Here is a 21,594-nt window from a genome sequence, read left to right as displayed (position 1 = left end):
TTAATTTGTTAATAACAATATTGCTATTAGTTATTAACAGTAATCACTAATATTTATAAGCAATATTAATTTTACTATCAGGATTAGAATTATTAATATTGAAGATTACTATTAATTTTTATTATATTTATTAATATTAATAATTGATAGTATTCTTCCTGAAAACCAGTGGGGAGGAGATGATATTACTCCCAATATCGCAGAAAGTGTACACCCCTCTATGATGTTATTCCTAATAGCCGGGGGTAGAGGATGACATTACTCAAAATATGGCAGTGGGAGTACATCCCTTCTGCCATCTTCTTCCTAATATCCTGGGTAGGAGAGGATGATATTACTCCCAATATCGCAGAGGGCGTAGACCTCCCCTGTGATATTGTCCCTAATATCCCAAGGTGGAGAGGATGATCTTTCTCCCAATTTCGCAGGCGGTGTACACCACCCCTGTGATATTGTTCCTAATATCCAGTGGCAAGAGCATGAGATTAGTCTCAATTTCGCAGGAGGTGTACACTCCCTAGTGATATTGTTCCTAATATCCAGCGATGGAGAGGATGATATCACTCCCAATATAGTAGGGGGTGTACACCCCTTCTGTGATATTGCTCCTAATTTCCGGAAGGTAGAGTGTGATGTTCCTCCCAATATACTGGTGGGTGTACCCCCGGCCTCTCTTATTTCTCCGAATATTCGGGGAAACATAGGATGATAAAACCCTGAATCTCGCAAAGTGTGTACACCCATTGTGTAATATTTTTCCTAATATTCGAAGGTGGAGAGGAGGATATTAGTTTCAATATCGCTCGCTGTGTACACACATCCTGTGAAATTGTTCCTAATATCCAGGAGGAAAGAGAATGCTATTAATGGACACTCCACATGGTGGGGTGAAGCACTTCTTGCGATATGGGGAGTATTCGCGCCCCTCTCTTCCCCTCTGGCTGTTACGATCCACATTCCAGGGGGGTGAGGCACCACTCTGATATGGGGAGTAATAGCACCCCCCTCCCTCCCTGGCTGGTAGAATCCACATCGCAGGGGGGTTAGGCACCCCCTGTGATATGGGGTGTAATAGCACCCCCTTTACCCCCCTGGCTATTAATCTCCATCAGATGGGCAGTTTGCAAATATTTCCTCCCATTCTATGAGATGTCACTTCAATTTGTTGATGGATTTGTTTCCTTTGCTGTGCAGAAGCTTTTCGTTTTGGTTGCCTGTGCTTGTGGAGTATTACTCAAAAAATGTTTGCCCAGACTAATGTCTTGGGAGAGTTTCCTCAATGCTTTCTTTTCAGAGTTTCATGGTTTGAGGTCTTAGATTTAAGTCTTTAATCCATTTTGATTTGACTTTTTGTATATGATGAGACATTCTTCTGCATACGGGAATCCAGTTTTCCCAGCCCCATTTATCAAAGACACTGTCCTTTCCCTGATGTAAGTTCTTGGCATCTTTGTTGAAAATGAGCTCACCATAGATGTATGGATTTATTTCTGGATTCTCTATTCTGTTCCATTGGTCCATGTGTCTGTTTTTATGTCAGTATCATGCTATTTTGGTTAGCATAACTCTGTAGCACAATTTGAAGTCAGGTAATGTGATTCCATCAGTTTTGTTCTTTTTGTTCAGGATAGCTTTGGCTATTCTGGGTCTTCTGCAGTTCTGTATCAATTTTAGGATAATTTTTTCTATCTCTGTGAAGAATGTCATTGGTCTTTTGATAGGGATTGCATTTAATCTGTAGATTGCTTTGGGTAAGATGAACATTTTGATAATATTGATTCTGCCAATCCATGAACATGGAATATCTTTCCATCTTTTGGTGTCATTTTCAATTTGTTGCATCAATGCTTTATAGTTTTCATTGCAGAAACCTTTTACTTCTTTCGTTTAGCTAATTCCTAAGTATCTTATTTTATTTGTAGCTATTATAAGTGGGATGGGTTTCTTGATTTCTTTTTCAGATTGTTCATTGTTGGCATCTAGAAACACTACTGATATATGTATATTGATTTTGTATCCTGCAACTGTACTGAATTTGTTCATCAATTCTAATAGCATTGGTGGAGTCTTTAGGTTTTACCAAATATTAATATAAGATCATGTCATCTGCAAACAATGATAATTTGTCTTCTTCCTCTCCAATTTGGATGCCCTTTGTTTCTTTCTCTTGTCTGCTTGCTCTAGCTACGACTTCCCATACTATGTTGAATAAGAGTGATGAAAGTGGTCATTCTTGTCTTTTTCCAGATCTTATAGAAAGGCTTTCAGTTTTTCCCTGTTTAGTACGATACCAGTTGTTGGTCTGTCATATACAGTTTTTACTGTGTTGAGGTATATCCTTCTATACCCAGTTTTTTCAGGGTTTTTATCATGCAGGGATGTTGAATTTTATCAAATGCCTTTTCAGCATCGATTGAAATGATTATGTAGTTTTTGTTCTTCATTGTGTCTATATGATTTATGAATGATTGATTTGCATATATTTAACGATCCTTGCATTCTTGGGAAAATCCCAGTTGATCATGATGAATTATTTTTTAATGTATTGTTGACTACTGGTTGTTAATATTTTCTTGAGGATTTTTGCATCGATATTCATCAGGGATATTGGCCTACAGTTTTCTATTTTAAACGTATTTTTGTCTGGTTTTGGTATCAGGATAATACTGGCCTTGAGAAATGAGTTTGGAAGTATTCCTTCCTCTGTTTTTTTGAAATAGTTTGAGTAGAATTCATATTAGTTATTCTCTAAATGTTTGGTAAAATTCAGCAGTGAAGCCATTGCGTCCTAGGCTTTTCTTTGCTGGGAGACATTTTATCACAGCTTCTATCTCATTACTTGTTATTGGTCTGTTCAGATTTTGGATTTCTTTATGGTTCAGTCTTGGTAGATTGCATGTGTTTAGGAATTTACCCATTTCTTCTAGGTTCTTTAATTTATTGGCATGTAGCTGCTCATAGTAGCCTCTAATGATTCTTTGAATTTCTGCAGTATTACTTATAATGTCTCCTTATTCATCTATAATTTTATGCACTTGGGTCTTCTCTCTTTTTTTTTTAGTATTGCTAAAGATTTGTTGATTTTATTTATCTTTTCAAAAAACAACTTTTCATTTCATTAATATTCTGTGTTTTTTATTTCAATTTTATTTGTTTCGCAGTGATCTTTTTATTTTCTTTTTCTTCCCTCCCCCCTTTTTTTGCAATTCTTATTCCAGCATTGAATCTGATCTTTATTATTTATTTCTTATTTATTTATTTATTTAGAGACAGGGTCTCACTCTGTTGCCCAGGCTGGAGTGCAGTCACCCAATTTCAGCTCACTGCAGCCTTTGCATTCCAGGCTCAAGCAATCTGCCCACCTCAGCCTCTTGAGTAGCTGGGACTACATGTACATGCCACCATGCCATAAATATATATTATATGTGTATATATATACATATAAAAGTATATATATATATATATATATATTTTTTTTGAGAGATGGGGTTTCACCATGTTCCCCATGCTGGTCTCGAACTCCTGAGCTAAAGTGATCTGCCCGCTTCAGTCTCCCAAAGTGCTGGGACCACAAGCCTATGCCACTGCACTCAGCCTATTTCTTTTCTTCTACTAATTCTGGGTTTGGTTTTCTTTTGCTTTTTAAGTTTTTTAAGATGTATTGTTGGGTTGTTTGAAGTTTTTCTAGTTTTTTTTTTTAATGTAGGCACTTATTGCTATAAACTTTCCTCTTAGTACTGCTTTTGCTGTATCCATAGGTTTTGGTATGTTTTGTTTCCATTTTCACTTGTTTCAGAAAAATTTTAAATCTTTTTCTTAATTTCTTCATTGACCCTCTGCTCATTCAGGAACATATTGTTTAATTTCTATGTGTTTGTATAGTTTCCAAAATTTCTCTTGCTATTGTTTTCTGGTTTTATCCCATTGTAGTCAATGAAGATATTTGATATAATTTCAATTTTGTTTGAAATTTTTAAAACTTGTTTTGTGGCCTAACATACGGTCTACTTATGAGAATGATCCATGTGTTAAGGAGAAGAATGTATATTTTGCAGCTGTTGGATGGAATGTCCTGTAAAAATCCATTAGATCCATTTGGTCTATAGTGCAGATTAAGTCTGATGTTTCTTTGCTGATTTTCTGTCTGGATGATCTGCCTAGTGCTGAAAGTCGGGTGTTGAAATCTCCAGCTATTACTGTATTAGAGTTTCTGTTTCTTCTTAGCTCTAATAATATTTGCTTTACAATCTGGGTGCTCCAGCATTGAGTGCATATATATTTACAATTGTTATATCCTCTTGACCCCTTTATCATTATATAGTGACCTTTTTTGGTCTCTTTTTATGGTTTTTGTCTTGAAATATATTTTGTCTGATGTTAGTATAGCTACTGCTGCTCTTTTTTGGTTTCCATTGGCGTGGAATATCTTTTTTCATCCCTTTGTTTTCAATCTCTATGTGCCTTTGTATATGAAATGTGTTCCTTGTAGGCAATAGATCATTGATCATTGGGTCTTTTTTTTTTAAATCATTTCAGCCATTCTAAGTCTTTTGTTCAGAGAGTTTAGTCCATTTACATTCAATGTTATTATTGATAAGTAAAGACTTACTCCTGCCATTTTGTTATTCATTTCTGGTTGTTTTGTGGTCTTCTCTTCCTTCTTTCCTTTCTTCCTATCTTCCTTTTAGTAAAGGTGATTTTCTCTGGTGGTATGTTTTAACTTCTTGTTTTTGCTTTTTGTGCTCTTTGATTTGAGGTTACCAGGAGGCTTGCAAATAATATCTTATGTTTTAGACTGATGAAAGCCGAACACTCATTGTACAAGCAAAGAAAATAACAAGCAAAGAGAAAACTAATAAAAACTAAAATTTAACTTCACCCTCTGCTTTTTAACTTTCTGTTGTTTCTATTCACATCTTACTGTACTGTCTATGTCTTGAAAAGTTGTCATAGTTGTTATTTTTGGTTAGGCTCATCTTTTAGCTTTCCTACTCAAGATATGAGTAGTTTACACACCACAATTACAGTGTCATAATATTCTGTGTTTTTCTGTGCACTTACTACTACCAGTGAGTTTTGTACTTTCAGATGATATTTTGTTGTTCCTTAACATTCTTTTCTTTAGATTGAAGAACTCTCTTTAGCATTTCTTGTAGAACAGGTCTGGTGTTGATGAAATCTCTTAGCTTTTGTTTGTCTGGGAAAGACTTTATTTCTCTTTCATGTTTAAAGGAAATTTTCATTTGGATATACTAATCTAGGATAAAAGTTTTTTTTTCCTTCACCACTTGAAATAAGTCATGCCACTTTTTCCTGGCCTATAAGGTTTCCACTGAGAAGTCTGCTACCAGTATTGGAGCTCCTTTGTATGCTATTTGTTTCTTTTCTTTTGCTGCTTTTAAGGTCCTTTATCTTGGACCTTTGGGAGTTTGATTGTTACATGTCTTGAGGTAGTCTTATTTGGGTTAAATCTGCTTGGTGTTCTATAACCTTCTTGTACTTTGAATATTGATATCTTTCTCTAGGTTTGGGAAGTTCTCTGTTATCATCCCTTTGAATAAACTTTGAACCCAGATCGTCTACCTCCACTTTAAGTCCAATAACTCTTTGATTTGTCCTTTTGAAGCTATTTTCTAGATCTTGTGAGTGTGCTTCTTTCTTTTTAAATCTTTTTTTCTTTTGTCTCCTCTGACTGTGTATTTTCTTTTTTCAGTTTTTGTTTTTGTTTCAGACAGGATCTTGCTCTGTTGTCCAAGCTGGAACACAGTGGTGTGATCATGGCTCACTGCAGCCTTGACCTCCTGGGCTCAAGTAATCCTCCCACCTCAGCCTCACGAGTAGCTGGAGGTACAGGCACATGCCACCATACTCAGCTAATTTTTGCATTTTTTTTTTTTTTTTTTTTTTGGAGCGATGGGGTTTCACCATGTTGCCCAGGCTGGTCTTGAATTTCTGGGGTCAACTGATCTGCCCACCTTAGCCTTCCGAAGTGTTGATATTACCGGCATCAGCTACCATGCCTGGCTTGATTATGTTTTTTCAAAAAGCATGTCTTCAACCTCACTAATTCTTTCTTCTGCTTGATCAATTCTGCTGTTAAAAAAACACTGATACATTCTTCAGTATGTCACTTGAATTTTTCAGCTCCAGAATTTCTGCTTAATTCTTTTTAAATATTTCAACCTCTTTGTTAAATTTACCTGACAGGATTCTGAATTCCTTCTGTGTTATCCTGAATTTCACTGAGCTTCCTCAGAACAGCTATTTTGAATTCTCTATCTAAAATGTCACATATCTCTGCCTTCCCAAGATTTGTCACCGGTGCCTTATTTTGTTTATTTGGTGAGCTCATGTTTTCCCGGATGGTCTTGATGCTTGTGGATGTTTGTCAGTGTCTAGGCATTGAAGAGTTATGTATTTATTGTAGTGTTCACAGTCTGGACCTATTTGTACTCATCCTTTTAGTGAAGGCTTACCAAGTATTCGAAGGGACTTGGGTGTTATGATCTAAGCCTTTGGTCACTTCAGCTTTATTTGCATTAGGACACACCCCAAGCCTAGTAACACTATGGGTTTTGAAGACTTGTAGAGGTACCACCTTAGGGGTCTTGGGCGAGACCCAGGAGAATTCCTTGGATTACCAGGCAGAGACTCTTTTCTTTTCTCTTACTTTCTCCCAGACAAATGGAGTTTTTTTTTCTCTCTCTGTGCTTAGCTGCCTGGAGCTGAGGAGGGGATGATGAAAGCCCTCCTGTGGCCACCACCACTAGGACTGCGTATAGTCAGACCCGAAGCCAGCACAGCACTGGGTCTCATTCAAGTCTTACAGTGACCACTGCCTGACTACTGCCTATATTCATTCAAAGCCAACAAGCTCTACAATCAGTAGGTCATGAATTCAGCCAGGTTTGTATCCTTCCCATCATGGTGGAGAGTTCCCCCTCAGACCCAGGTGGGTCCAGAGATGCCATCCAGCAGCCAGGGCCTGAGATTGGGAACCTTAAGAATCTACCTGGTGCTCTATTATACTGTCACTGAGCTGCCACCCAAGCTGCAAGACAAAGGTCTTCCCACTCTTCCCCCTCCCCTTTCCTTAGGCAGAGGCGTCTCTCCCTGTGGCCACCACTGCCTGAGGCCCACAGCGAGTAGTGCTTGGCTACTGCCAATGTTCATCAAGGCCCAAGCAGTCTTCATTCAGCTTGTAGTGAATGCTGCCAGGCCTGGGGCTTTCCCTTAAGAGCAGTGGGCTCCTCTCTGTGCCAGGGCAAGTCCACAAATGCTGTCCAGGAGCCAAGCCCTGGAATTAAGGACCCTAAGAGCCTGCTTGGTGCTGTACCTACTGTGGCTGAGCTGGTATCCAAACTACAAGACAAAGTGCCCTTTACTCTTCCCTCTCCTTTCCTTAAGTAGAAGAGTCTTTTCCCATAGGCTTCACAGCTGGGAATGTGCTAGGTCACACCTGAAGCTGGCATGAATCTGAGTCTCCCCCAAGGCCCACAGTGACCGCTGCATGGCTACCCCTGCTCATTATTCAGGGCCCAAGGGCTCTTTATTCAGCAGGTGATGAATCCTGCCAGGACTGGTTCCTTCCTTTTTCTCTTTCTGCCTTAAAGGCAACGGGTTCCCTTCTGACCCAGTGTGTGTCTAGAAATGTCATCTGGGAGCTAGGGGACCTCACAACTGTGCCCAATGGCCTATTCTGTTGTAAATAAACTGGTATCCAAGTTGTAAGACAAAGTTCTCTTTACTTTTCCCATTTTCTCCTCAAGCAGAAAGGAGTTTCTCCCAAAGCTGCAAGGTGCATGGCCTGGGGTTGAGGAGGAGTGGCAGAAGCACTCCCTTGGCTGCCACAGCTGGTGTCTCACCAGGTCGCATGCATCCCAAGTCTACTGACTCTGAGCTCAGGAGTGCACCAGGACTTGTCCAGGAATTGTACTCCTTGTGGCCTAGGCTGCCTTTCAAGTTTATTTAGGATTCCACTTTAGCCCATGATGGAGAGACTTGCTAGAACTCAGGTTCTGACTGCTGGGATGGATAATTCCCCTCTGGCTAGGGCCGGTCTAAATGCTTCTCCCTTGGGCACTGGCTGAGCTCTGCCTGGTGTTGCTTTCTGCTGTGACAGGGCAGCACCGAGTTCCAATGCAAAGTCCTACAATCAGTGCTGTCTCCCTCCCCCAAGTTCACAGATTCTGTCTCTGCACCACATGGCTGTTGCCAGGTGATGGGAGAGGGTGTAAGCAATTCAAGACTGCCTTTCCTACCCTCTTCAGTGCCTCTTTCCTAAATATGATGTTAAAACCAGGCACTGTAATCACTCACCTGTTTTGTGGTTCTTATGAAGGGACTTTTTTCCCCCTCTGTGGATAGTTTTTCAATTTGGTGTTCCTGCAGTGGGGATGATCTCTGGAGGGTTCTATTTGGCCATCTTGTTCTGCCTTCCTCCAGAAATTTTAAATTTTAATACATTCCAACAACATTATTTTCCTTCATGGATTACACTTTTGGTGTTATATCTAAAAAGACATAATTAAACCCAAGGGCATATAGTTTTTCTCCTATGTTTTCTTCTAGAGGTTTGATGGTTTTTCATTTTACACTTAGATTTATGGTTCATTTTGAAGTAATATTTGTGAAAGATGTATGGTCTGTGACTTTTGTTATTATTATTATTTTTTCATGTGTATGTCCATGGTTTCCAGCAGCATTTGTGGAAAAGATGATTCCTTCTCCATTGAACTGCCTATGTTTGTTTGTCAAAGATCATTTGACTCTATTTGTGTAGGTCTATTTCTGGGCTTTCTATTCTGTTCCACTGATATATGCATCTATCTTTTGCCAGTACACTCTCTTTATTATTGTAGCTTTACAGTAATATACATTTTTGGCAGCCATGTTTTTAACGTTTTCAATGATTGTTTTTCAGTTGATTCTCTGGTGATTTTTTTTTTCCCGTTTTTACCAGTATATTCACACAATTGACCTGAACTTCCAGGGCAATATTAAATAATGGTAATTGTATGCTCAGTGGCTCTCAAACTTGGGTATTCACACAATTCAGCTGGTATGATGGCTAATATGGCTAGTTTTATGTGTTAGCTTGGCTAGACTATAATATTCACTAATTTAATCAAACACTAATTTAGATGTTGCTATGAAGGTAATTTGCAGATGTAGGTTACATCTACAATGAGTTGACTTTAATTAAAAGAGGTTACCCTTAACAATGTGTATGAACCTCATCCAATCAAGTTAACTGCTTAAGAATAAAAATTGAATTTTTCCAGAGAAGAAGAAATTCTGCCTCAACACTGCAAATCGACTGCTGCCTGAGTTTCTAGCCTGGCCTTTATAGATTTTAGACTTGCCAGCTCCGTAACTGTGTGAGCCAATTCCTTAAAATAAATCTATGTATGTATGTTTGTATGTATCCATCCATCTATCCATCCATCCATTTATCCTATAAGTTCTGTTTCTCTGGAGAACCCTGGCTGACGCAGCATCCAAAAGAATAAAATTCCTAGGAATAAATTTAATCAAGAAGGTATAAGACTTGTGCTTGAAAATTACAACATTGCTGAAAAAAATCAAAGATCTAAATAAATGAAAAGACATATTCCATGTTTATGCATTGCAAGACTTACGATTTTTTAAATGACTATACTTCCCAAAGCAATCTACAGATTCAAAGCAATCACTATCAAAATATCAATAATTGCTTTTGCAGAATTTGAAGAGCTTACTGTAAATGCATATGGAGGTTATGCATGAGTTGAGTAACATGGACATCTACTCACCAAGGCTGACTTGGCTACAGGCACTGCCAAGTGCCCAATTTGCCAACAGCCAGAGAACAATACTGAGTTCCCATTATGTCACCATTCCCCAGGGTGATCAGCCAGCTACCTGGTGGCAGGTTGATTACACTGGATTGTTTCCATTACAGAAGGAGCAGCATTTTGTTCTTACCAGAATAGATGTTAGTCTGAATGAAGATTTGACATCTTTGCTTGTAATGCTTCTACCAAGACTATTATCTGTGCTGTGCCATTCTTTTGTTGCTATAAATAAATATTCAAGGATGAATAATTTATAAAGAGAAAAGGTTTAGTTGGCTCATGGTTCTGCAGGTGTACAAGAGGCATGGCTCTGACACAGGCTTCTGGGGAGGCCTCAGGGAGGTTTTACTCATGGCACAAGGCAAAGTGGAAGCAGGCACATCACATGGTAAGAGTGAGAGAAAGGGAGAAGGTGCCACACACTTTCAAACAACCAGATCTCCCAAGAACTCATAATTGCAAGGACAGCACCAAGCCATGAGGGATCTGCCCCCATGACTGAAACACCTCTCACCAGGCCCCACCTCCAACCTTGATGATTACATTACAACATGAGACTTGGGTGTTAGAAATAAGCAAACCATATCATGTGGACTTACAGAATGCCTTAAATGCATATTCCATTATATGTGTAATTTCACATGGCATTGTTTCTGACTGGGAAGTCACTTCAGAGCAAATAAGGTGCAGCAATAGGCCTGTGCTTGTGAAATTCACTGGTGTTACCATGTCTCCCATGTTTCTCTCTTGTGTCTCATCTCTGCTCTTTACTGACTCAGGGACCTAAGTCCTAAGCCCAAGTGTTATAGGAAGAGCACATTTCAGATAGGGACTCAGAGCACCCTTTACAACATTTTAAAGCTGGGTTATAGAAGTTTTAGTTTCAGCAGTTGCTAATTACCTTAAAGAAGGCAATTTCCACATGTCTTATAAAAAACCAGTTTGAAAAATCTACTCTAGAAAAGCAAGGAAAATCAGTAATATCGCAGCATGCTTTTGGATTCTTTCATCTCTTCATAGGGTGGCACTGAAGTTATAGACTTACATCCTCCCTCGTTGAGGAAGACCTGTCAAATCATCTCTGGATGAACAGACTGAGAGAAATACACTCAGGGCTGTGGCTGTGTACACTCTCCCATTTCCTTGCCACAAATCTTGCCTTTCCCATCCCCAAGCCCATAGGTGCTGTTCTTAGTTAGATGGCATTGGCAGAAAGATGCTGGGATCTCAGCCATGCATGGTAGAAAATATAAGCAAGCTGGGGCTGAGTACAAGCCAGGAAGATTAACACATCAATGAGGAGGCTCCTTGTGAAGGATACTCCAAAGACTACTATTGGATCGGGACATAAGGCACTTGTATTAATTGGATAGACCAACTGCAGTAACCAAGGTTCCTGAGTGTATAATGACTCATGAACAGTCCAAAATAGTTCCAGTTAGTGGATAACTATGCTTCACCCAGAAATCCAGGGATCTAGGCTGACAGGATCTGCCATCTTTAATACATGGTTTTCAAGGTTGCCCTGGACATCAACACCAAGCCACTGGAAGGGAAAAGAGGTCACATAGGAGGTTTTTATGGAACAGACCTGGAACACTACTTCTCACTTTCTTTCGGTAGAACTGAATCATATGTCCACATCTAACTGCAAGGGAGACTGGGCTATAGGCCCAGGAAGAAGAGGAAATAAATTTCATGAGGAACAGCAATCTCTTACACAGTGTCTGTGCCCAAGGGATGGCGATGTGATGTCTGGATTAGGGCAGCAGGAGCTAAAGACAAGATTTTGCTTAAATTCAGACAAGAGGCAGCATTTTCTTTTGAATGGTTCTGCCTGGCTTAGAGTAAGACCTAGCCAGTTGCAGGTGTGGGAAATGGTTTTGGTGGTGGGAATGTTATGGATGTTAATGCCCAGGCCCTGGGGAAAGGGACTGCAAGAATGAAGTAGGGCGGAATTCCTGAACCTAAATCACAAGGACTAAGATTTAAGTCCAGGCTCTAGTGATGATATTGAAGGCCAGTAATGTGGACAGAGGTTTAGATAAAGACTTACATGTGAGGACTTGCCTTGACATTAAGACATAATTCCAGGTCTCCACTGTCAGTGTGTCTAGAACTGCTTGGCTTGGCTCTGAGATAGTTTGGGGGTGGTCCTTATGCTGAAATTCTCCTTAGGCCTCTGTTTTCCAGAAGGGCACTCACTTATGCCCTTCAAAGGGCTTAATTTCTCAGAAGCAAGGGATGGGAATGGTGGCTGAATCCTAGTACCTATGGCTTCCTCAAGCAGCCTTAGTCACACTTCCTAGCTTTTAGGAGTTTACATTAAAATGATGCTGGGATACAGGTTACACATTTCGGATGTCCTGTGACCTTGTAGGACACATTCTGTCTCACAGTTTAGGCATGTAACTTAGGGGCTAAATAACTACCATTAGATTCTACGTAGACAGCTGGAACATAAATTGTATGCTTTGTTTGCTTTCTTCTTTGTGGGTAGCCAAAAAATCTTAAAAATTGTTAAGCCTTTCTGAAAATTGTCTTTTAAGGATGATACTGCATGTATTATCTGGAGATGTAGGTGGAACAGATGTCGCGAGAGGCTCTTACACTCTAATATGCTGAGAATGCCCATGTATCCCCCAGGCGTGACTGCAGAGAATCCAACACATTCATAGCACTACAGGGTGTTACCTTCCACTTGACCCTTCCGTTCTCTTGATTGTTCAATGCACAGGGGTTATTAAGAGGCTGAATGATGATTATTACACTCCATTGTGGTTGCCAGCTATGTGCTGGCAGATTTTCGAAAACAGAAACCATTCCAGGTTAATGGTATAATGGAATGTGAAAGATTTTGGTCTTGGAGAAAGCTACATTATTTTGTAGAGCAAAACGTGGGATGATAAAGGTGGCAATGTATTGTGGTATTTGAACATAGAATCTGTGGTAAATCTGCCATTTGCTGGAAACTTGATCTTGGGTTAATTGTAATCATTCAATGCCTCAGTTTCCTCATCTTAGAAATGGGATTATAACAGTACTCATTTGCACAGGGTTATAGCGAGAACTAAATGAACCAATGTATGCAAAGTGCTTAGCACAAAACCTGGCATATAGTAGGCCCTCAAAAAATTATTTATTATTATAGGCTAAGATTTCTTTAAAAAAACTTGTCATTTGAGTAATAAAAGTGGGAGATTAATCAGTCACCAAATATAAACACTTGTTCTTAGTGGTTAGAACTGGATCCTTAAAATTCTGTTGGTAAAAGGGTTTTTTTTTTTTTTTTTTTTTTTTTTTTTTTTTTTTAAATCAACTCCACCTATATCAGCCTTTTTAGTTACCCACCTTAAAAAGCTATTAGATCAAGTAGGGAAAATGTTCCCCAAAAAAGTCTAGAGCAGAGGCTCTCATAGTGTGGGCTCCAGGTCAGTGCCATCAGCATCATAGGGAACTTGTTAGAAATGCAAATTCTCAGGCTAGGCACCCCAGGCCTACTGAATCAGAAACTCTTGGGGTCGGGCTCAGCAGTCTGCTTTAACAAGCCTTCTAGTTGAATCTAAAGCTCAGATTTTATGAACCCAGACATGCATTTCCAGCTACCTTCTGGAAACTCCACCTGAGCCCCTCATTTACCCTACTCTGCTTCCTCCTGTGGCATCTTAGTTAATAGTCCTGCCACCCACCCTTCTAAATTCTTCTCCTCTCTCACTTTTCACCCAACCAGTCACTGAAAACCTGTTAATTCCCTTTCCTGAATGCTTCTATCTGTCTGCTCTTCCCTTCCCACTCTCTCCACCTTCATTCAGGCTCTCACTACCTCTTGTTGGGTTTAGGTTGGTAGTGTCATATTTTTGTTGCATCTTCTGACCTTTCTTCTTGAGTTTGCCCACTCTTCTCTCCACACTGCTGCAGAGCACTGATGGATCAGTTGTTTCACTGCTTAAAGACATTTCAGTGCAGTAGACAAATTCCTTACCATGAGATTCCCAGTGCTTTACAACCTAACCAGAGACTCTGTTTCCAGCCTCCCCTTCTTCCTACCCCTCTGTCTCCTGCCTTATGCTCCCACCACTCTCACCTTTCTTGTCAATGCCACGCTCCTTCACGGCCCCTTACTTGGCATATACCTTTGTATGTTCATCCTCATTATCTGTTTACTGAGGTTCTATTTAACAGTTCAGCTTCAACATCACTGATCCTAAAGCCTTCCTTGACCCTCCTAAGTAGATATAGAATCTCTCTTTGCAGTTCTTTGGCCATATTCTACTTTTAAAGGCATTTACTGCTGACATTGATAGCTTTCCTACTAAACTGTGAGCTTCTCAGGGCCAAAACAAACAACAAACAAACAAACAAACAATCTTATTCATCTTTGCACCTCCAGCACAGTGGTTAGTACTTATTAAGTAGGTGCTTAATAAATGTTTGCTGAAGGAATAAAGCAATGACTGTGTGTTGTTACAAGAGGATTTTCCTCCTAAGGAACAAAACCTCAGTTGCCCAGGTATAGAATACTGCCTTTGAGAGAGTATTTATGTTCTGGATCATGGCAGCCATGGAAGAGGATCCGTCTCTGAGGGAAACCACGGGAGAGTTTGGGCAGGTGAAATGTAATTATCCACGCTGGCCCTAAGCCAAGGGTTTGTAGAGCTGCCACCAGGCCAGGGCTAAACACGAATAGGTACGACCTTCATCTCGCCTCCCTTCTGAAGAGCAGCTCCTTGGGCAGCCCAGATCTCCGGAACAGCTTGCTAGGGCCTGGGGTCAGTTTCACTTGCAGGAAAGAGGCAGCAGACCCCTGTGACCCCGCTGAGCTGGCTCCGTCGCCGTTGATTTAAACACACAGCCTGGTGTGGAAAAGGCAGATGGTCTGTGATCTTCCTCTTATTCTTTTCAGCTGCACCACTGCATTCCTTCCAACTGAAGTTAGCAGCACATGCTTCCCTTTCGGGGCACAAGACCCCAGCATGTAACCATAACTTGACGTCAGTTACCAGAAGCCAGTTTCCTCACTGTGTTTGTGTGTCTGTGTCTTCATGTTTATTTCTAAAACCAATAAATCTCCCTACCCAAATAACAAAGCAACACATGCATAAATGCAGAAAATTGAAAAGCTATTTTGCAGCTGACCATGAATCCTTTCTGGAAGAAGGTGCAGGTTACAGAAAAAGTGGCTGAGCTGGGATTTAAACTCAGGAAGTGTGACTTTGCTGTAGGCTGGGCTCTCGGTGGGTTTACCTGGGGCGGGGGTGGGTTGGAGGCAGCAGAGACCAACACACATAGCAGGGACCTCTGAGTCCCCTGGTTTTGAATATAACTAAAGCCATAGAACCTTGGAGCTTCCACAAATATGACCTTGGAGGTGGCCACAGGAGACAGGTGGAGGAATGCAGAGTGGGGAAGGAGGCACGTCCTTTCTACAAAGCAATCTCACATTTAGTCGGTATTGTGCCTCTCAACCATTCTCTAGACAAGATTTTACACCCAGAGCAGAGACTTTCCCCTAAGCAGCAATATTCCTGTATGTTCTACTTTTCATTTTCTTGATTCTCCCTCCAAAGGTCTCCAAGCAATTTACAAACTGTAGGTTGTGTTTGCAATTCGTACCCTTAAAGTATATCTATGTTTCTCTCCCCCTCACTTTTCTTTTGTCTTTTATGATTGTGACTAAAAAAGAGTAAGAGTGGAGACCAAAGCTCATGAATGTATATGAAGCTATTACATTTGCTGGGCGAGATGCATGCTCAGGCACTCCTTTTTAAATGCTTGTCTCCCCATCACCAGAACTGCTTTGGAGCTTTTCCCTCCAATTGCACAAATTCATTATTTACTCTTTTACTGCATCTATTTATAAGTCCGCATGGACCCTCTGGGAGGCCCAATTCGGGCCTCAAAGCTCCTGTAATGAAGCCTGGCTCACTCTGCTTTGATGTAGCTCACTGCTACTGCTGCTTGGGGGATAGACTGTGTGCCCACCACTTTTTTTGAAGGTCAGCCTGACTGAGGACAAAGGATTTTAAATTGTGCTCTGTGGAATCCTGGAATCTTGAGTAAGCTGCCAAAGAGTTCCAGGAAATAATAAGAATAAAATCAGCCATCGACATTGTTTTATATTTCAAGGCACTATGATTTCGGTTTTGTTGTTAAAATTTTTCTGGGGTTAAAGTATATATTTAGTGCAAGCAGACCGTACTCCCTGAAGTTGGTTTTAAAAGTTCACCAGCGGTGTGTGGCAAGTATGTTTGGAGGAGTCAGATGGGAGTAGTCATGGGGACATTCCCTGGTGGTGACTTGTCCCACATAGGGGTTTGTCTATTTGACCGGTTGTCAGCTCCAAGAGGACAATGCCTGGCAATAGTAAGCACTTAATAAATCTTTGTTGAATAAATGAGTGATTGATTTTTTTGTCTACTCTGTGCCTCTGATGGTCCTGCCTGCAGGCTTAATTCTGTTCCAGATTTTGTGCCCATTTTGACCAAAGAAGGAATTTCATCAGCAGCTTGACTGTATGTGCTTCATATGCTTAAAGTCAGGACCCTCAGTCCTGACTGGGACCAAGTGACCCCTCATGACCCACTGACAGACCCCTTCACGCTCCTTAAGTTTCCTTTGCTGCACAAGGTTTGCTCCCAGGGGAATTCCGGGGTGCCTGGCTCACCTTTGGTTCCAGCTCTTCCCTTTCTCCTCTAGTGATGACTCCCTGTGATTTCAGGGCAGGAGCTCCGGAGTCCTGGCATCCTGGGATTTCTCTCCAGATGATTGCCTATCCTCCTACTCCAGGGTCTTGGCCACCAGCTGAGCTGACTGGGTCCGTGGCATCAAAAGCTTTCTAGCCTGGCTGCTCCTTGGAATCTGCTTCTCTAGTTAGCCAGATCTCTCCCTCAGAGAGCTGAGCACTTGGGTATGGGGACAGGGTGTGTGTGTGTTAAAGAGAGAGACAGGCTTTGACTCAGTTTCTCTCCTTGAATGACTTGTAATGCTCCTCCAGACTCCCATCCTCTAAACTCCCCAGAAATGTCAAGGTTCTCAAAGTTCAGAGGAAAGGGGAAGTCTCTAACCTCTACCTAACTGGTCATAGATAAGTTAGCAGTAAGAGTACAAGTATTTCCACTAACAAACACATAGAGTGACTCCTTGGGAAAATGTCGGGGTCCCTGGCCTTTTGCTTCCTAAGGTTGCATTTGTAATAAAGGAACAACACTATTGTCAAAAATAAGATTTATTGCAATTACTTTGGGAAAAGCACTCAACATGAGAGAACTTCACTTCTTAGAGGACTCTGCTAATTTCCCTCCGTAGAAAGTGAGGGGGGTATCTCCAGGTATCCTAGTGTCGCTCAATGGTGGTGGAGGCAGAAGTACTGGTGGTAACTTCTGATGAGGATACAGGGGCCAATGGCCCATGGGGAAGGAAAAGTAAAGAACCTGCGAAAGTCTCCATGTGGGAGAGATGTGGCAAAGAAGGTTTTAGAAGAAGCAGCTGCTGGACTGAAGAATTACTGAAGGGTGGAAAGGGAATTTTAAGAAGTGTCACTTGGGTTATGATTGTAATCTCCTTAAGTGTTTCTTAAGAGCAAAATAAAAGGTTCAAATTATTTTTGGCTGCTGGACTAGTTTATTTGGATGAGACACTATGCTAGAATCAAACCACTTGGGAACCAGAGATTTTATTCATCAAATATTAAGTGCCAACTACTGGAGATACAACAGTGAACAAAGCAGACCAAAAATCCTTTCTCAAGGGCTTGTTAGGAGAGACACAAAGTAAATAAAATAAGTAAATTATGTCATAGATCATAAAGTGATAAGTACTATGGAAAAAATAAAGCAGGAGAGGCACATAGAGAATTCCAAGGGAGGAACGTATTGCAAATCTTAAATATGGTGGTCAGTAAACTCCTCCCAGAGAAAGCGACATGGGAGCAGAGATTGGAGGGTGTGAAGGGTGAGCCAGGCAGGCAAAGTCATGGAAGAGTTAGAAGTAGGGTGTATTTATGAACCAGTAAGGAGGCCAGCATGGCAGATGTGGAGTGAGTATGGTAGGAGAGATCGGAGAATCAAGGAGACCTAACCATGCTGACTATGTAAGCCATTCTAAAACCTGTGGCTTTTCCTCTGGAGGGCTCTGAGCAGAGAAGTGATAAATACAGCTTAGGTGTGTGTGTGTTTTTATTTTTTAGACAGCATTTCACTCTTGTTGCCCAGGCTGGAGTGCAATGGCACAATCACAGCTCACTGCAACCTCAACTTTCTGGGTTCAAGTGATTCTCCTGCCTCAGCCTCCCGATGAGCTGGGATTACAGGCGTCCACCACCACGCATGGCTGATTTTTTTTTTTTTTTTGTATTTTTAGTAGAGATAGGATTTCACCATGTTGGCCAGGCTAGTCTTGAAATCCTGACCTCAGGTGATCCACCCGCCTCGGCCTCCCAAAGTGCTGGGATTACAGGCATGAGTCAGCGTGTCTGGCCCAGTTTAGGATTTATTTTATTTTATTTTATTTTTGAGATAGAGTCTCACTCTGTCATCCAGCCTGGTGACAGAGTGGAGTGGCCCGATCTCATCTCACTGCAACCTCTGACGCCCTGGTTCAAGCAATTCTCCTGCCTCGGCCTCCCAAATAGCTGGGATTACAGGCACATGCCACCACGCCCAGCTAATTTTTGTATTTTTAGTAGAGATGAGGTTTCACCATGTTGGATGGTCTGGAACTCCTGACCTGATGATCTGCCCACCTTGGCCTCCCAAAGTACTGGGATTACAGGTGTGAGCCACCGCACCCGGCCCTAGCTTAGGTTTTAATAGGAGGAAAGATGGAAAGGGAAGCAGATGTCAACAGAACAGTTACAAATCCAGTGACAGATGAAGATGGTGACGTGAACATAGTGAGAAGTGTTTGGATTTATTATAATTATACATCTATGTACCTATTACTTATTTAAATTAATAAATCATTTAATAAGTAGCTTAATAAACATTTACTAAGCCTTCACATAGATTATAATCTGAAACCCTAAACCCATCAGCTCCAGAATTCTAAGATTCTAAGGAATCAGAGATGAGAGCCTTGTGTCCAGAATTCGTGGGTTCTTGGTCTAGCTGACTTCAAGAATGAAGCTGCGGACCCTCGCAGTGAGTGTTACAGTTCTTAAAGATGGTAGTCTGGAGTTTGTTCCTTCAGATGTTCAGATGTTGTCCGCAGTTTCTTCCTTCTGGTGGGTTCATGGTCTTTCTGACTTCGGGAGTGAAGCTGCAGACTTTCACAGTGAGTGTTACAGCTCTTTAAGGCAGTGTATCTGGAGTTGTTCCTTCTTCCCAGTGGATTTGCGGTCTCACCGGTCTCAGGAGTGAAGCTGCAGACCTTCGCTGTGAGTGTTACATCTCATAAAGGTGGCAAGGACCCAAAGAGTGAGCAGCAGCAAGATTTATTGCAAAAAGCAAAAGAACAAACCTTCCATTGTGTTGAAAAGAACCTGAGTGGGTTGCCACTGCTGGCTGGGGCAACCTGCTTTTATTCCCTTATCTGATCCTACCCACATCCTGCTAATTGGTCCATTTTACAGAGAGCTGATTGGTCCGTTTTGACAGAGTGCTGATTGGTGTGTTTACAATCCCTGAGCTAGACACAGAGTGCTGATTGGTGCATTTACAGTCCTCTAGCTAGACATAAAAGTTTCCAAGTCCCCACTAGGTTAGCTAGATACAGAGTACTGATTGGTGCATTTACAAACCTTCAGCTAGACACAGAGTGCTGATTGGTGTATTTACAAACCCTGAGCTAGGCACAAAGTGCGTTTAGGATCCCTTAGCTAGACATAAAAGTTCTCCAAGTCCCAAGTGGACTCAGGAGCCCAGCTGGCTTCACCTAGTGGATCCCGCACCGGGCCGGGGTCGGAGCTGCCTGCCAGTCCCGCGCCCTACGCCTGCACTCCTCAGCCCCTGGGCGGTTGATGGGACTGAGTGCCGCTGAGCAGGGGGCGGCGCTCGTCCGGGAGGCTCGGGCCGCGCGGGAGCCCACCGCGGGGGGCGGGCGTTCGCACTAGGCGGGCTGCAGATCCCGAGCCCTGCCCCGCCAGGAGGCAGCTGAGGCCCCGCGAGAACTGGAGCGCAGCACCGGCGGGCCGGCACTGCTGGGGGACCTTGCGCACTCACCGCAGCTGCTGGCCTGGGTGTTAAGCCTCTCACTGCCCTGGGCCTGCGGCGCCGGCCTGCCGCTCCGAGTGCGGGGCCTGCCGAGCCCGCGGCCGGCGGAACTGACGCTGGACTGTGAGTGCCGCGCGCAGCCCCGTTTCCCATCCGCGCCTCTCCCTCCACACCTCCCCAAAAGCAGAGGGAACCAGCTCCGGCCTCCCTCAGCCCAGAGAAGGGGCTCCCACAGTGCAGTGGCGGGCTGAAGGGCTCCTCAAGGGCCGCCAGAGTGGACGCCGAGGCCGAGGAGGCCCGGAGAGTGAGGGCTGCTAGCACATTGTCGCCTCTCAGCCTGAGAAAGCAAGGAGCTGGCACCTTCCTGTCATAGAATCTACTGAGAAGCATAAAGAATGAGTTTCTGGCAGGTGACATTCCATGTGGACAGAGGACCGGGTAGGGGCAAAGGCCCTGAGTTGAGCAAGGGGAACTCAGACGAATAGGATGTGGTTGGAGGTTGGTGCATGAAAGAGTGTGCTGGAGGTTATGTCTCCAAACTAAGTGGGAGGCGATCATGAAGCGCATGGTGATGAAAGTTGCAGGACAGGGTGGGGTTTGGGGAGGGACTCCTCTTAGCAACACCTGCAGCCTTAAGGGAAGATCTGCTTTGCTCAGTCCCAACCTGTTCTAGGGGAAGGAGACAAGCTAGTTTTCCTGCAACCAATTGGGATGCTTTGAGACTCTGAGGCAGAGGGTCAGAGCTGGAAGAACCTTCAACATCACCCAGCTACTTTCACTCATTAAGTGTGCAGAGGATGGCGTGGAAGCCTTGGAGGCCAGGGGAGTTTTTAAGGTTACCAGTTAGAAAATGGCAGAGCTGGGCCTTTAGCCCTGGACAGAGTTTTGTCAGTTGCACCTGAATGTGTTGGAAGCTTTATTCAGCCTCTCCCTTTTCTCCTTGATCTAGTGGGATGGGGCCCCATCTCTCAGGCATCTATTGGCAGAAACCCATTCATCTGAGGATCTGGTTTCTGTTTTGGCAGGTAAATCATAGATGGCACAGATTTTGCCCCAGAATCGAGCTGGTCTTGGACTTTTTCTCAGGAGTTTTGCCTTACGGTCCTTTTTTGCACCTCTTGTCATCTGCCTTGATTTGAGACTTGCTCCAGGCTCCAATCTCTTGCTTCTGTGATCTGCTCCTCTCTGCCTGATGACCTACCTGAGGCTGGGCCCAGTTCTGTTTGCTCTCTCTCCATCCACCCATCTTCTGTACAAGACTAGAATACCAAAGCCTCATTTCTCTCCTACTATAGACTCCAAAATACTCTTTTCTAAACCCAGCCCGTAAGGGCTCTCTTCATGTCTGTCCCACTTTCCTTTTTCTGCATACATTCTTCTCCTCGCGTCCTTAGTTCTCTCCCTTTCTGTTTTAAATCCTGATGCCTTCTTCCTCATCTTGTATTATCTTCCTTATTAATTACCCCACTACTCACAAAAAATGTTTAGGGACAGTTGGATAATTTGGCAAGAAAGAATCCTTTTGGGAGTGAGGGATAAGCAGGGAAAGAAGCTGTGAATAGTCATGCTTTGTTATTTTTTCGCTGTTACATCACTTCCCATAACAAGTA

This window comes from Macaca thibetana, chromosome 15 (assembly GCF_024542745.1).
Source record: "Macaca thibetana thibetana isolate TM-01 chromosome 15, ASM2454274v1, whole genome shotgun sequence".
NCBI classification, from domain to species: domain Eukaryota; kingdom Metazoa; phylum Chordata; class Mammalia; order Primates; family Cercopithecidae; genus Macaca; species Macaca thibetana.
The sequence above is the reverse complement of the archived record's forward strand: the minus strand, read 5'-3'. Positions refer to the sequence as shown.